Source organism: Hibiscus syriacus, unplaced genomic scaffold, assembly GCF_006381635.1.
Source record: "Hibiscus syriacus cultivar Baekdansim isolate YM2019G1 unplaced genomic scaffold, ASM638163v2 tig00110863_pilon, whole genome shotgun sequence".
Lineage (NCBI taxonomy): Eukaryota > Viridiplantae > Streptophyta > Magnoliopsida > Malvales > Malvaceae > Hibiscus > Hibiscus syriacus.
The window spans coordinates 394,235-410,385 of NW_024062892.1; the positions used below are offsets into that span (position 1 = coordinate 394,235).

At 36.3% G+C, this 16,151-nt stretch overlaps 2 pseudogenes; both read right to left on the reverse strand.

The window, feature by feature from the left end:
• Positions 1 to 967: 967 nt before the first annotated feature.
• LOC120143701 lies at positions 968 to 6,797 on the reverse strand (annotated as a pseudogene).
• A 3,681-nt stretch (positions 6,798 to 10,478) lies between these two features.
• LOC120143734 lies at positions 10,479 to 14,636 on the reverse strand (annotated as a pseudogene).
• Positions 14,637 to 16,151: the final 1,515 nt, after the last annotated feature.

Here is a 16,151-nt window from a genome sequence, read left to right on the forward strand (position 1 = left end):
TTGCACTGAATTCACCACCCAAACCTGTTGCCCTAACCCAAAACAAAAAACCTCCGACCCAAGCCAGGTCTACCCGGTCTCTAATTAGCCTCTCCTTCCTCCAACCAAGAGAGCAAACCCTATCATAAACTCCTTCACTCAACCCTTATCCTAACAAACCCACCCTAATCGTATTCATTCAATCCCTAAAACACCTCTCATTACCAATAGCAACATGGAGGACCCTGAAAATATGACCTGCAACCGAATACTGTGGCTACATTCTTCTATCTTCTTTGCTCATGTACATGATTTCTAATTAATGAATTTCCATTTTGATTAAAAAAAAAGTAACAAGTGAACACATTATGCCGCCATGCTACTATTATGAAGTTAATGGTGACTGTGATTCGAATTGTAACATTATTTAAGGTTTTGTTATAACAGGTGTTTAGTATAACAACTTTCTTCCCTCCTTTTTCTTTTTGTGTGGAGAATGTAATCTACTAAATTGGTTTAGGATTTTGATTGCCACTTTTCAGCTTAAAATTGGGATACTCGGATGAAAAATTGTAATAACAATAACAACTTTCTTCCATCCTTTTTCTTTTTGTGTGTGAGAATGTAAATCTACTAAATTGGTTTAGGATTTTGATTGCCACTTTTCAGCTTAAAATTGGGATACTCGGAATGAAAAGAACCAAAAGTAAGAACTGCGGGGTCGACAACAGTGAAGACGCCAGGCATATTTTATGCTCTTCTTAGTTGACTCTGAGTTTGAGGTTTTGCTTCTTGTTTAGTCCCATGAAATACGATTACACATAAAACACAACATCATAGAAGTAGAAGGAAGATAGCGACACGTCCAACATTGACCATTCTGAGCTCTGCTATGAACTCCCTCTATATATGGAAACTTTGTTGCTGCCTTTCAAACTGAGAAATGGAGGAACAACTCCAAAATACATGTATAATCTGGAATGTTTACAGAGATTTATATGCATGTATGCCAGGGCCATCCACTGCGTTCCCTGTGGCATGCAAAACAAATGCAACCAACTGCCATGCCCAATGTACAATGTCATACACAACAGGTTCAATTCAACTGACAAACACTCTACTTCCTGCTACGGCCATGCCTATCTAATCACAGAAATATTATCTCAACTTTCAATTTCAACAGGTAGCAAGCAGAAACCGTCAAGTCAGATACCTTGTAAACAACTAGTAACAGGACTGAGAAGGTTATAAAGAATTCAGAAAGCTGAGATCAGGCATGCATGCATGCACCTCAGGCTGGGTAGAGGAAAGCACTATTCTCCAGTAAAAAAAAAAACAAAAGGAGACATCAGCACAACTCGGAAAACTCAAACAAGAATCAGGACAAGCTACCTCAGAGATTTCGTATGATCATCATGCTATGGCCGACTTAAAACAGGAAGAGATGGACGTGGTCTAACAACATTCAGCACACCCCTAGCAGTTGCCTGTAAATAGAGAAAAAACAGCATGTAAGAAAGGTATGGGTGCTAATTTTTTTAGTATCTGTATGACTGCATGTATCCCTACCTCAAAGAATGAATTAAAATTCATTCGCAAAAGGAAACGTCTGAGAAATGGAGCTCGCTGACTCCCAGCAAGCCTGCTACTACGCAATATGGTATATAAGGAGTTTGATTTCTTGTTAAATTCCTGGAGAAAGAAGGCTCAGAACAATGTCCTTGAAAAATGAGGTCATGCAAACAGTAACACGAATAATAAAAAAACTCCTAATCACAAGTTAACTAAACAATATACATGCATATCAAAATGATGAGTATAACAGCTTCTGGGATATACAAAGATGGAGGTCTAGTCCCACTACTAATAGCAAGTGGCAAACCAACCAAACTCCTTCAGTCTTTCACGGAGAGAATGAACCATAACCTATCCATTTTTTCTTTTTCCTTTTGTGGAGATCTGACTTATCTCAAGAGTTAAAATCCAAAGCAAATTGTCTGAGCCCACTAAAGCACAAGTTTTAAGTCTTGTTGGATATTCAAAGGCACATATCCATCATATTCACTAATTCAAAAAACCAATTCTTGCCAGTTCTACCTGCATAAGCAAATAAGATTATAAGAGATGCTAGTTATGGGTACCTCAGTTATACGTTCTAGTTCAGATGTATTCTGACTGCTTTCTTGGTTCTCAATATTCCAGCAGAACTGCAGACAAAGCGTCATTATGCTGTCCAATATCCTTGACACAGAACCAATGTCCAAGAAAGACTGGGAGATTAAAGCTGATAATACCTGTAATAATATTAAGAACATGTAAGCATTCAGCCATCATTCAGTTTAGGCAAGACAAATTATATATGAAATATACAATAGTGACCCAAATGGATAAACATAATTCAAGATAACTTGTATTAAATTCAGCTGAACCTAGTCCTTACTCCTTATTAATAGTAACAAGCAATAATGACTCAGATTTTAGGGTGTTTGATTTTCCATTTATGTTAGCAGATAACAATCTGACATGGTAACAAAAGTTCAGAAGGATGATGGCATAAAGAACTCATCCTACTTACTCTTGATGGAAACCCACAAGTTCAGTGAAGTCATGAGAATCTTGAATATGAGATTGCAAAACATTCCATTGAGATTCTATCACATCAACCTAAACAGAAAGATAAAATCTATATTGGACATAGCTTAAGAATATAAATACAATAAACAACTAACACATCAATATTGGACAGTTAAGAATAACAAAAAATGGAATAAAGTTTGTTAGTATTTAATTCTCAAAATCATTTTATTTTAGAGCATCTTATAGCTCAAAATCTATCAGAATTTGTCTAGTCGAATTATATAGGAGTCTTTCAGAAGTCATGATATTTGATTTCCCTTCCGGCAATCGTGCACTCAACACCTTTTGACTAGGATCCAGGTGTTGGGTTTAAAGTAATTCACTGGTGTAGATGTCATTCATCCACCTCTGATGCAGCACTGAAGAAGTCATTAAAGACCTCAGATGACATCCCAAAATACCATATAGCTCAAATGGTAATTTCATGTTTATGCCAGTATTTTGTCATATGATACTTGAATTAAATGGAAGGTGCTGCTAACTAGAAACTTCAAGTAACGAGCACCTTTCAAAAAATATAAGGCCCAGTTAGCACTTAGCAGCCTTATCTAATGATCTAACTATTTCAGCTACCCGTGTAACAGTAGCCTAGATCATTGTCAAAGATATAAAGTTTAATTAATAATGTAAAATGAGATGTTGTGCAGGTCCAAGTGTATAAATGGACAACTCCATGATGCCTAGAAAGTATAATAAAAATCCTTTATTTCTTTGTTAGAAAAATAAGGAAACATTTTTCAGAAGCATGATTTGAACTGTATGGAATAAAGGACCTGGATATAAAATTGAAGATTTCTGATTAAAAATGCCATATGCTCTCTAACACGCCACATTGGTCTAAAACGTTGTCTCCGTGGCTGAGAAATTGAGCAGTTCATCTGGTCATGCGGTGTTTGGCAAAATCTGTGTGATCCTGGTGCATCACAGATGCCCAGGACTTCTCCAATTCCATTTGTGTTCGTTTGAGCCTCAGCAGGTATTGGAAAATTCTACGATACCTGGAATACAATTAAGATGAAAGATTTTCTTTTAATCATATTTCTTTTAATCATATATAGGCTAAGCCTGTCAATTTCTTCTAAAGTTGTCAAGTATTATTCAGAAAGTTGCTTCTTGCTTAAAGGAGATTTTAGCAATAAGAAAGATATAAGGGACCTGCAAAGCAATTGAATCTTACTTGGAGAGCACTTCTTGGGTAAAGAACAGCTGTAAGGGCCAATCAACAGAATATTCAAGTGCAATACCACCCCAACCACCAAGTGAGGTCTCTGAACTTCCATCAGTGAACGCTTTTGTCTTCGGCAAATCTCTTTGAGAGGATTTCACCGTGATCCCAAATGAAGGCATCCTGATTGATGAGGAAGACAGTTAAGAACATGTTCCATATAATTTCCAGGTGGCACAACTGAAAAATGACTAGATTCTTACTGCAAAGATACTCTAGAAAAGTACTTTTCCTCCTCACTAATAGTCTTTATGGCTGCCTGCAAAATATGTAGTACCAAGGAATTCATACAAGCAGTTAATAATTCTGGAACCTCTAAAAGAAGCCAAGAAAAACTACATTTATTCCATTTCTATAGATTGGTTTCAAACAAGTTAATAGAAATAATCTCATACCAACTGAAATGGGACCATAAGATCTGCTTCAGCAGTTGACTGGCGTGGTGGCAGGTGCATTAACTGCCGGCTCTCCTCAAGGAAGCACTAGAGTGATAATAAATATTTATTATATATTTTCAAGGAAATAAAATAATTTTATCTAGTTGGTTAAGAGAGAACAGTAGAACACACAAAGTTTTCCTTTTTTACACCCCCACCCCAAAACCATACACACACACACACACAATCTTTTTTGGGTGTGGAGCACAGGACATATTGCTATACATTCTTTACCTGGAAAAAGTCTCCATTTGCCAAAAGAAAATAGTCTTTTAGAGCCTTTAGGTGGCCATTCAAGTCAGCTCGTACAACCACCAGCTGCAGGATTAGAGCAAATTAAATAAGTACAGGCTTCAAATATATCATGAAGCAAGTTTTGAACACAGCACCTGCCAAAGATGACTAGCTGCAATAGCCCGGATAGAGTCAACTGAGCATTCAAATGATCTTTTGTGAAATTCCGATGATTCCTACATATGGCAAAAGCTCGATTAATAAAGCCTTTATACCATCTAAGGGCATAAGTAGACACCATAACTGCTGAAGAAAACCTTTAGATCTAAAAGCATAGTTTCAATCTTATCAGCCTCTGATTGTGGAAGCAATTCTTCTCCAATCATTTTTACATCCAGAAAAGGCTCTCTCTGGAAAGGAACACCCCCGCAGATCCAAGAAGCTTTTGAGAGCCTTTTTTTGTCTGCTGATTGTATAGAGTGTCCTGAAATTGAATGGAAGGGCTTGGATTCCGGAGAACCCTTATGGCTTTACCAGCAAAAAGAATAGACTCTGCAACTCGCATATGGATATACTCGGGGAGCATATCCTACAAAACAACAATAAAAGTGAGCAATGTCCCCTACCCTGATAACAAATTGCTAACTAAATACTGGAATGTGGCTGAAAGTATGTTAATTGACCGCAAGCCCTAGAACAGTGTTCCCCATCCAAAATAGTTTATAACTCATTATAACTAGAACAAGGAATGGAAGTTCACAAAAAAGTGACTACAAAAAGTAAAAATAAAAAACAATTGAGAGACAGATCCAAAATACCAGGAATATATGAAAGCCCAAGTGCCAATCCGTCAAAGATGTATCATCAGTTGACAAACCTGCCAACTTTTCTGAAGTATCTGGGATAGATGAGCCATACTCCATATCTCGATCTTCTTGCCTGAAAATAATGTAATTATCAAACCATTTCAATTTGTAAGGACACAAACCAAAGAGAATGTCGATGCAAGATTATGAAATGAAAGAAATAAAAGATGCTAAAATTTCAAGAACAAAAATGGGAAATAAGAGATGAAAATTAATCATAAATTTAGAATAAAGAAGGGCATACATATGCAGTATTAGTCCTTACCTTCTGATGAAAAACTCTCCGTGCTGGTCTTGTAGAATTCCATAAACCATCCATGACGAAAGTTGGTTATACAACACTTGATGAGCATGCCAAAGAAGCCTATGGTTCAGGAATTAGTTTACAAGCTGATAAAAAAGATCTTAGCATTTTAAGCAATCAACATGTAGTTATAACTTATAACTTCATTTGAAGAGACCCTTATAACCAGGCATAAACATAGTCAAAGGCTCCCCAGCCATCCGCAAGCAATTACATGAACACCTAAAAAGGTGAAGGAAGGAAGAAAGAAAGAAAGAAAATCAATACCTTTGAATGCAGGCCTGCAATTCAGGCACCCCACAGTGGCAACGTTTGTGTAAAAGGTTAGAAGCTGTCCTCCACGGATATCATCACGCTCAATCTCTAGAATAAGCTCGTACAAAGGTGGCAAAATAACAAAGAACTGCAAGGAAAATATTAACTTATAAAGCTAGAATAAAGAGCAATAGGAAATTATACAAGCGATATGCTTAAGGTAAGAAGAAACCTTATTGAGGCCGTGAGTGACAGTTGCCAAAATGGGCATGGTTTCCGACAACAATTTCTGCTCAATTTGAAGAACAGTAGACTTGTAGACAGAGAGTATCTCCACCAGACCATTAGCAATGGCTCTTCGATAAACGCTTGGCTTCCCAGTTTTAGGATTTGACAACTCATAAGCTCTGTCCAAAGGAGATACATCAGCGGATCTAATCCAGCTTAAATTCCGGGATTTCGTGGCAAAGCGATCGAGCTCTCGGTAGTAAAACCCTAAAGTAATTAGCTTCTCGATAAAATCCCTGAGACAAAATCATTTGCATGAAATCCAAGGAAGAGAATGGAAAAAAAAGAGGGGGTTGTGGATTATGAAAATGGGAAATTTTCTAATTTTTATTTATAGAAAACATAAGACCTTTCACTGGGGTCGATAAAGGAGATATCGGAAGCAAGCTTGAAGGAACGTTGCTCGGAGATGGGTGCGTCGGGGGATAAGCAAATGCCGAGAGATTTATTGTGTTCACGCTCGTCGATTATGAGATCTCCGGTGTAACCCACAAGTGCTAGTAAAATCTCGTGCAACATTTCCCTCTTTTTTTGCAAAATGAAATACAATTAGAGAGAATTCACGGCTGATACTTACTAGTCTCTCTGATAACAGCAAGAGTAAAATTTCAGTTGCCGAATATTAAATTTGAATTATAAGTTAGCCTCCAAAATGCCGGCGGCGGTACAACAGTGCCGGCTCACCCCACTACTGCAGTTTCCAGTAGACAACATTAGTATGGATTGGGCCCTGATACATATCGAGCCCAAATGCCGCTCCTCACCAGTTAGTGTAGGTCAACAAATCGATGGAACTTATCAAGTTTCCACTTTCAAGCATTGATTCAATAGACAACTGATTCTTTAAGCTGTAAATAAATGAGGATGAAACATAACAAGTTTTTGACTTGCTTTAATGCACTTCATTAGTAACTAAGCTTCGCCGATTACAAATAATAGAACAGAACTCTGATCTTTTAAATCCTTTAAACAACAATCGTATCAGTATGTTAAGCAATTCCGGAAAGCATGAGATTTAGGTTGTGTGTATTGTTTATTTCTTCGTCTTGCCAACAGCGGCACCTTTGCTTTTGTTTGTTGTCCAGCTTTGTCTAACTCCGATTCTGATCGTCTTCCTCAAGGCCCAAATTTGAAAGGTTCTATAATTACATCCGGTTTCTTAATCACCTGTACCAAGCATGTTTTCTTTATACAATATTTATATTATTAAAACCTCACTCTTAAATCATAGAATATCAAACGTTTAAACATATTAATTTCATATCTTCATATATATATATATATATATATATATATTTTTTTATCATGTTTTCATCAAAATTGAGTTTTTTTATTCATTTTAAGTTGACATTAAAAATTATCATTCTATGATTTGATTTTTTTGTGATCACTCTAGATACTGATAAATGCATCTCTTCATCCTCTATCTATTTACTGGGTTTGAGGAGTTTGTGATATTTGCTCAAAAATTTGAACGGTGATAACCATTCTTTCAAAAAGACAAAGAATATACCTCAAAACTAGTTTCGTTGGACAACCTTCGAAAAAGAATGAAGCATTTGAAAATCAATCCTTTAGATACATTTTCATCAATTTTGAGTCAGTTTCATTAAAAGATCAATCTAAGGAGAAGAATATGAGTAAAATGCAAGTGTTTTAATATTAATCTTATTGCAAATGATGACTCGTGATGGACTCCGATTGATCAATAGTGACCACTAGAGGAGTTCGCGGTTTTTTATTTAAAAAAACATGAAGAAATTATCACCTCATCACGTCGTTAATAATTTAACATCTCAATATACTAGTCGAACCTAAAACCAAAATTCAATATTTATATTAAAACGTTTAAAGTAAAATACTAAAAAATGATACAAAATCTGAAATCTTGAAACTAACAAAAATAAATTACCAACATATAAACACAATATTTATAGATTTCGAGTTTTTTTTCTCTACACGATGTGCAAGTGCTGAATTTGCGATTAGAAAGAGATCAATAAAATAAAATACATTATTCGCTTAAGCTTACTTAAATGGTTGGTTTTAAAAAAATTAATATTAATATCAATTAAATTACGATTAATTGATTAGATGAAAAAAATGCAAAATTGAATTAGAGTTGTACGTACAACCATTAAAAACATAGATAGGTCATTGAACTTTGATCACTAAACATCATACTCCAACAATGTATACTAAACAAAGTCTAGCCTGCAAAGGCATCACTTGACATTCCAATGATTTCTTGCTTCATCATCTATTTCTTCAACCCCATCAACATTTATTTTCACCAACATCAAAGTCGTCGTCATCCGAGATTCAATGACACTTTTACTTTCCCCAAGTGATAACTTGACGAAGCATTGCAATCCAGAAATGGATTATGGAAAATAAAAAGAATCCTTCTATATACATATTCCAATCCAGTTGTTTAGCATAGTGAACGAACTTCAACATGTATTAATAAAAAATATTATTAAGCAGAAGAAGAAAGGCAGAAATTTTGATGAGTAAGTGGAGATTGGTAATATAATTATAATGACATGCTACTACGTTACTTACAAATAATTCAGGAATTAGAGGAGCATGCAGAGAGAGATAATAAGGTGAGGAACCCACGTTGGAGAAAGAGAGCACATGCAGAGAGGCTACATTGTGGCAATCCATGTATTTTTGCACATAATTACCAATCTTGACAACACAGTTTAGAGAGGTCAAGACCTTCTGACCCCATCATGTTCCACCTCTGTTTGCACGTGCCCTGCTTCTCCAACAAGGAGCTACGCACCCACTACTGACGTCCATGAAATATTGAGTTTGAGACGTATTTTGAGTCGAGATGTGAAATATACGAATGAATTGAGGAAGCTCAAGTATTTATAAGTGAGAGAGAGAGAGAGAGAGAGAGTTGGGCCTTTTTTTTTGTAGTTTTATTTAGTGACAATCGCAAAGGCATTGGCCGATAGGTAAGGAAGGGAAACAATGAGTGAAATTCATGGTGTTGCAAAATAAAAGACAAAAATCTGACAAAAGAGAGCCAAAAGCAACGCGATATACAATCATGTATGATATAGTGGTACACAAGGCAAAGATATTAAAAGTATAGATACAAGCTCTGCCTCGTTGCACTAAATCCTCGCCATCAACACCTTGTTTGTTCCCCCTGCACCACCCAAGGCACATACTCAACTAAATTCAAGTGTTTTATTTGTTAATTAAATAGAAGTTAAAATTTTAATGAATTTAAACTAATTAAAAATAAATATTAATTTTCATAATACAAGTCTTATAAAATTTTATATGACTTGAGAATCAAATTAAATACCACAAAATTAAAAAATGTATTTTAGAAGAATTCGCCATAATAATGGATATCACCAAAACTGTTGTTGTGTTGGATGCAAAGTGCAGAAGAGAATAATGTAAGAGTGCACGTCGAGTAGACGTAGGCTTTGCGTGTTGCCGTGTTGGATGCAGACGTGCGAGTATGAGAGAAACAGAGACAGGGGTTCCCTAGGTCTTTGGCATCATTCACTGTTATATAAATGCAGTCGCCAGCTTTTTTTAATATATTTGACCATCTCTTTAAACTAAATCCGGATTCCCTGCAAATTCCATGGCCTTATGTCATACATCAACACTGTTATGGAATTTCAAACACTGTCATAGATTCAAAGGGATTTGCACGTAAGCAATACCAAAGCAATGGTTTCAAAGTTGCAAGAATGATGACATACCATCATAATTTCACCATTTTCTACATCTTCTCAAAAACCTGTTATTCCAGCCCCTTCCTGTATGTGTATGTATGTATGCATGCATCCATGTATGTATGATTGAGAGCATGATCGGAAGTGCATCTAAAAGCGTTGCAGGAGGTGGTGTCGTCCATATTTGTGTTGGGGAAGAACATAGATTCTGAGCTGAAGTCATCATCAAAATCTAATTTAGAGACATAAATGCCAGCTAGCGTGCTGCGTGGTGGGTTTTGTAGTAAATGCCTTATTTGGCTATACACTCAAAACATTTCCAACAAGCTATAAAGAAATAAATGTTCATCGTGCTTTTGAATTGATGCACATACTTGACTTTGCTTCAACAAAGAAAACAGCTAAAAAACAAATTTGGCCCACGTAGGCATCATATTGTTTCAGTTTGACTATTGTTCGTGCCATGCCATGACCCAAAATGAGATATTAACATATCCTGAAAGCACTAGAGAAAAGCCATTCCGTACAACTATGGTGGGTTCAAACATATTTTGTGCTAAGCGATTCAAGTTCTTCTCTACGTTCAAATTTCTAAGGAAATACATTTAAAACGTATGAAACAAGAGCACAACAGCCGGGTACAGAGAGGATGCAAATATCCTTCATAAATTTACAAGACATGGATTAAGAACCAGTAAATCTAAAATGTCTTGAAAACTAGGTATATTTGCGTAGCACATCCTTATCTGGTCGACATTGTAGACTATATATTCATTGTACCATAAAGCACCCTGCAAAGGAAATACAAATGCATCTAGCGAACTTCAATTTTTTCAGTACAGTTTCAGAAGAAATGATTGATTTCCTTGAATAAAGTTCTTAAACATACCTCACGTTTTTGCTCTTTTGGTTTTCCTAAGGGAACTATGACACCGTCATCAAGTGTCTGGGCTTCAGAAGGATCTGGGGCCGTTGCACCAACACCTTTTGTGCTGGCAATACAGAATCAATGTCAATTAACATGTTTTAAAAAGAGTACAATATAATACCGCCGTTGCTCTTAAATGGTACAATATAAACAGCGCATTCAAAATTGATTAAGGCCGGAGAAAGCTCCTCAATAATTTTAGTCGTGGATTTGGAAAATCCTAGGATATCAAAACATATAGATGACAGTTACATAAAAACAATCATTCGGTTTAAATTTACAAACCTCAACTTCCCATCTGGCAACTTATCAGCATCACTTCTACCGTGTAGAAGCTCATCCATGTCGCCCAGGGCAACCTAAGAGATAAATGGCTTACAAGAATACTTAACCACAAGAAAGGAATGATTATAACATATGCAAGGATGATGGAAAGCAGACATGCAGAAATAGATAGCAAGGAGTCAATTTCTGAATTTCCAAGAAAATTTGTATCCAGAGCTTCAATGTAAGGAGATCAATGATAGGAAACTAATTTTTCTCTAGTGAAAACCAATCAATTTGAACCATTGATACAAAGAGAACCTGGTTAACTAATCTCTGAGATAAGGAAACACTCAGATTATAATTTCTGGTATAAATATGCAACACATTTATGGTGAAACCATCAACCATGTTCCATGGTGTTCCCAAAATATCATTTGAACTGATTGAAGAACAACCTCACACAGAAGCAACACCCCAGTCCTGAAGCTAGATTTAGCATAGCAATAATTTGCGCTTTTGGAGAACATATCCTTCCCAAACATGTAACCTGTCACAGATGCTTCAGGTGGAGCAATGCGCAAACTTGATGGATGTTAAGCACAAGATGCTGTCAGATATCCTGTGGTTATTGACAAACACATTCCATATTCCCACTCATACGCCCTTGACAACATGCATACACAAAGGAGAAAACGAAAGACCTTGATACAGAATGCCATTCCAATTACATAATTACATTTAGAAACAGGAACACATACTACCCACAAATCTACATACATAATTACATAATTCCAATATCCAGAAACAGGAGAAACTAGGAACAAATACTACCCACAAATCCACATACATAATTACATTTAGAAACAAGAGAGAAAAGGATAGATCTTGGGACAGAATGCCAGTCCAATTAGTATGCCGAGAACCATGCCACAAAAGCATTCTATTTTTTGTTCTAGAAAACTGCTAAGGTAAGAAGCCATAAAGTTAGACCAATAATAATTACTTGGATAAAAAAAATATTCTACTCTTAACAGGAAAATAACATTTTCATGGGAGGCACCTTTGTAAAGCGTTCAAGTTCACCTTCTCTTGTCACATTGAATATCTGAGTAACATCAACCATATAATATGAATGTGTCTTTGCATGAGTGTTCTGAATATACTACACAATCTGACCAGGGGAAGGAAAAATGAATGGAGAAAATGTAAACAAGCTAGTTTCCCAAATGCATGGCTAAAAATGTAATGGAAGTCAATAATTCTTCTGCAAGTTTTCAAAATTAATAGGGCCTCCAAAGAAAACGGAAAGTTCCAAATTGCTTAAGTTTCATGTTCACTTCAAAATTCAAAGCTTCAAAGATGAACAAATACCGTAGCAAATTCCTCAGAATCATTGTCAAGTGGAACCAGTTCACAATGAAGCTGTTGGTAACGAATAATGTAAAGGATCTTCCTAAACATTCCCCATAAAATTAAATAGAGCAAAAAATTAGTGCACGAATAATCAAATGAGAAGGAACAGAAACACATAAACATATCAATAGTACTTGTGTGTGTATGCATGCATGGATTCATTAATTTAACAAAAGAAGATAGAGATGAAAGACATAGTTGTAGCCTGTTGGCCATATGGCTTACAGGTCATACAATTAAAGCACTCACAAATGAAAAAGAAGTTCTACAGTTTACAACAAACTCAACTTTCTCCTCAAGATTCGTGCATGATGCATATGAAGACGATGATAATCAAAACTTGCAAGCGAAATACAAACACGGTTGTTGTATGCAATGCTTCTAATGTGTTCAAACATTTTTAGTTGTTTAAAACACAACTTTTTCTTCAACTTATTTGAAGGATGGACTAAATGGGAGATTAACAAAGGGAGAAAATGTAGAAAAGAACATCAGATCTTAGAAGCAAAATACCTCCTCCATAGTGTCATCCATTAATAATTTTGATGCAACCTCTATTTCTCCCAGGGCTTCAACCTTCAATTACATGAGAGGAACTGAGATTAACTTATTTAAGAAAACAACTAAGAAATTGGCACAAACTCGTAAAACACTCGGGCATAATTACAATATAGGGTAGCTAGGTATAAATCACCATTTCCAACTTATTTTTCAACTTCTGAGGTATGTCAATGACAAAATCACCTGCCACGGATAGTTCCATGTGAGTTGTAATATTGTTATTGGGTATGGCTAGAGGAAGAAGAGAATAGGGGAGGAGGAAGAAGAAGACTCACGCATTTTTCTAAATCCAAAATCATGGGAATCACAGTGTAAAATTCCCTGTAATTAAAAGAAAAAAGAATTAACCAACAATGAAATTCACATTTCTTCAACATGTAGAGTTGTAATACTGTAGTTATTGCAAGCTTGTAAAAGACAAGCATACAGCAGTTTGAAACAAAGACATGCCCAATAAGATTGATGACATGGAATATACTTTTCACCACATTTAAAACAGAGATTATTCTGTCTTCTATAGTCAATAAGAGTTTGTTTAGGATTCTGTAGTGCTGTAGATTTTGTATTTGCTGGCAATAAAGATGGTTTAGAAACAGTTGTGGGGTTTGGGTTGGGTGGGTTTTTAAAAGAGGGCTTCAATCTTCTATTCTCAAACTCCACAGATAGTTCATAGAGTTTAGCTTGCTTACTTGCTTCAAAGAGATTCTTAGGATCTAAAGCCTTGACCCTATGTTTAATATCATCTCTGATCCACTAATAAAAAGTGACACAAAAAATTCCTCAATCAAAGTAGGATTCTGTAAAAGCATATGAGGTTGTAACTCCTCAAACTTCTCCTGATAATCCTCAACAGATCCCTTCTGAGTTAGCTTAGTGAATTCCTCCACAATGTCAGAAAAAGATCTATCAATAAACCTATGACAAATATCAGCCTCAACTCATGCCAAGTTACATGATGCTTCTGCATAATATATCCATCAAACCATATTTCTGCTTTTCCTGTGAGATATATAGTGGTCACCTCAACTCTCTGCTCTACAGGAATATGACATGGGAAAAAATACTTAAGGCACTTTTGAATCCACCCCCTAGGATTTATTCCTTTAAAATATGGCAGTTCAATTTTAGGTTTATGCCACATACTCTCTGAACTGCTAAATGAACACCCTGGTCCTCTATTTTAAGTTTCTAGCCCCATCATAATAGGTCTATTTTGACTATTTTCACCCAGTTGATTGTCAGGCCTAGAATTGTTCTTAAGGGTTAAACAACAATCAGGCTTATCCTTCAAAATCCCAGGTTCATCAGTTTTATAAGAGAATCTTGATTTATCCTTAACTACAGTCACCATAACAGGATTTTTCTCCCCATTTTTAGAGCTATTAGGAGTATATACCTGATCCCTTGCAGACTGCTCTTGTTAACCACTTCTGTCCGTTAAGATCTTCAGTATATCTTCCACATAGCTGTGATTCGTGGTCATCCTTGCCTCCAATGCAGTAATCATGTTTTCTTGAGTCTCCCACCATTTAGGTGGATTAGTCTCTGATAACTCCGTAAAAAAGTCATATTTGAGACCTTTTCACTTAAGTTATTGACTGTCTAAAAGCCCATTTAGGATCATATAGATGCATTTAGGAGCATATAGTTGCATGTGGTGGAATTCTGTTTGTCGAGGCATTTTATTTTGTAATTAGTGATGCATTATGGGGAAGGTGTTCTGTTTAATGATGTGCAGGATTTGGGAGCAAATATAAGCAAAAAGGAATTGCCATGACATGATGAGACTACTGAGCAAAATATGATTGTCGCGACATCTCGGACGGCATTTCTGGGCAGAAAAAGTCAAAGAATATATTTTTAGTAAGAGCCAGCTGTCATGGCATAAAAAGTGCTTTCTGCAATCAGCCATAAAGGAGGGGCCAATTACCATCTTTGCACCGACTCTCACATAAAAGGAATTAACTTTAGGGTACTAGTGTAATTTTAACACAAAACCCTAGGTTCATTCTCCCTTATAAATAAGAGATGAAGCCTGAATTTTTTAAGAGAGTGGGAGATTTTTAGACAGCCGTCAAGAGCCTAAAAATTCGGAGAAAAAGTTCTCTTTTTTTCCGTCAATCGTTTTTGCTGTGGCATTCCTCCGCTGACAGGCTATAGGGAGTGGCGAACTAGGCGTCCGAGAGGAGCTGGATCGCTGGGATTGTTCGTGGTGGCCGAGGGAAGCTCCGTCAGTGCACGTCGAAGGCTTTTCCTCCTTCCCTTTGCTCTTTGCTTTCGTTATTTATTATTTGGGTTGTAAGGAACGGATTAACTTGCTTTGTGCTTGCTTATTTCGAACCCCACCATGAACTAATCCTATTTGGTGGGAGTTTATTTTAGATATTTAAGTTTTGCTTTAATGAATGATTGTTTTTCTATGCTATAATATGTTTTGCTTATGAATTTTAATGCCTTAAGGTTGTAGGAGCTATGAGAGTAGTCATTCCTTAGGTGATTACTTAGTGTTCGAGAGAATGCCTAAGTAGCATATCCTTAGTATTCGAGAGAAACTAGGGAGGAACCACATAAGTAAGGGGTTTCTAGATAGTAACTAGGCCTAATCCATCTTAGAGATAAGGCTAGGATTTCATTCGACTAAAAAGAGTAGTGCATGAGCGATAGGTTAGATGTTAATGCTGCCGCAAAAAGGTATTACCGAGACATATCCTGTTATCTGGACCAATAGGATCCCTGCAGTAGCTAACGCCAATCGGTTTTGCCAAGGCATCTTCAGTCTGTCGAGTCCCTTAACTATAGATAGCATAGGACACCCTTATTAAACTTTGTCGGGCAGATAAGGCATAGAAGTAAGACCATTCTGAGAAGTAGACCTAGATTTTCCTAAGTAACTCCCATCACTCATTCCCATAGTAGTTTGTCGTGTGAGGAGTCTAAAGCCTTTATAAGCAAATCCAGTATTTACAGTTTATTTTGCCTTCGCATTTTCATTTGTTTGCACTAAACATAATATAATTTTCCACGACATCTCCATTTGCTCCCAT